General features: G+C 45.5%; 1 protein-coding gene across 1 annotated transcript in view; it reads left to right on the forward strand.

Moving 5' to 3' along the window:
* Positions 1-1,825, forward strand: part of MON2 (MON2 homolog, regulator of endosome-to-Golgi trafficking) — a 111,401-nt gene that overhangs the window by 96,422 nt on the left and 13,154 nt on the right. The window lies entirely within an intron of this gene.

Consider the following 1,825-nt stretch of genomic DNA (forward strand, 5'->3'; position numbering starts at 1 on the left):
GGGACCATCACTGGCTCTGGGGTTCACAGCGAATGGCCCCGAGTGTTTGTTCCACTCAGTTTTTATTGAAAGCTATTATCTCTTTTAGCCCAGAGGGTAAGCTGAGGAAGGGACCATAAACATCAGCAGTTTCTCTGAGTAAGCGTGTCAGCTCTTATTCTGTCTCTAATCATTAACGTGAAGAGTCTGGGCAGCCTTGAGAAATGTGAAACCTGAGCCTTGTGTGGGGGCAGCCTCCTGTCTGTGGCCACACACACGATTCCTGCAGAAGCTGATCCTCACCCATTCAGTGTGGAGCAGACGCCAGGTGTCAGTCTCCTCGGAGGAATCAGTGGAACAGAAGACGTCTCTGATCTCCACCCAGAGGCATCTTCCTCTGTAGTAAGGGGGTACACAAGACCTCCTACCGGCATTTCAGGGCTCAGGCTGCTCCCTTGATCTCTGCCCTGGCCACATACAAATCCCACAATGGGTATTTGCTCTGACTGTTGACTGGGCAGGAAATGGCCTGCTTAGTTTATCTCCAGGCCTTATAGCTTCCTCTGCAGCCATGATTTCTGTAGAGCGTTCACTGATGCACCGGGGTGTTTGCAAGCTGTGTCCCCCACAGACCAGCTTCTAGGAAAAGCAGGAACTTCTCAGATAAGAAATTTAGCAGCTGGTTTAAAAGTAAACTAGCTAAACTGTTTTTATTCTGCCTTCCTCAGCTTATTTCTCTGTTTCCCCCTTTTTGGGGGGTGTTTCCCCTTGCCAAGAATGGGGTCTTCAGTCCCCGTTCTGCCTACAGTTAGTCTATTAAAGAAATAATGAGGCTGGACACCATGAATGGCTGACACCTGTAATCCCAGCACTCTGGGAGGCTGAGGCAGGAGGATCCTTTGAGCTCAGGAGTTTGAAACCAGCCTAAGCAAGATCAAGACTCTCTACTAGGCTAAGTGCAGTGGCTCATTTCAAGGTGAATGAGCCTTCCCATTACAGGCTCATGCCTATAATCCCAGCACTCTGGGAGCTAAGGTGGGTGGATTGCCTGAGCTCACAAGTTTGAGACCAGCCTGAACCAAGTGAGCCCTCCTCTCTAAAAATAGCCGGGCATTGTGGCGGGCACCTATAGTCCCAGCTACTTGGGAGGCTGAGGCAAGATAATCACTTGAGCCCAAGAGTTTGAGATTACTGTGAGCTGTGTTGCCATGGCACTCTACCAAAGGTGACAAAGTGTGAGACTCTATCTTAGAAAAAAAAAAAGATTCTCTACTAAAAATAGAAAAACTAGCTGGGTGTTGTGGTAGTCAGCTGTAGTCCCAGCTACTTGGGAGGCTGAGATAGGAGGATTGCTTAATCCTAGGAGTTTGAGGTTGAAGTGAGCTATGATGACCCCACAGCACTCTACGAGGATGACAGAGTGAGACTCTGTCTCCAAATGAATAATAATGAGGCTTGACATTTGTTAAGGGAACTCACATTTAGTGAATGCCAAGTGTGTGCACAATATACTAAAGTGTCACCTCATTCCTCATATTCCTATGAGGATAGTCGCCACCATGTTACACAAAAAGAAGTGATTCAGAAAGGCTGAAAAATTGTTCATGATCTTAAGGCTGGAAGCCAGATTCATACTTAAAAAGAACTTCATGCTTTTCATTATATCATGCAGCCTTTATTGGGAACTGATAACATAAGTTGCTTTTTACTATTCTTTTTCTAAACCTGAGGTCAAGTCTTAAATGAAGTTGTGCATCATAATGCAATTTTTTTCTGTGAGAAGATTAATTATAAATTCATCCCATGCTTATTTTTAATACCCAGAATTGACTGGATTAGCTTCCAT

This window comes from Otolemur garnettii, unplaced genomic scaffold, assembly GCF_000181295.1.
Source record: "Otolemur garnettii isolate 467f Iridium unplaced genomic scaffold, OtoGar3 scaffold00138, whole genome shotgun sequence".
NCBI lineage: Eukaryota > Metazoa > Chordata > Mammalia > Primates > Galagidae > Otolemur > Otolemur garnettii.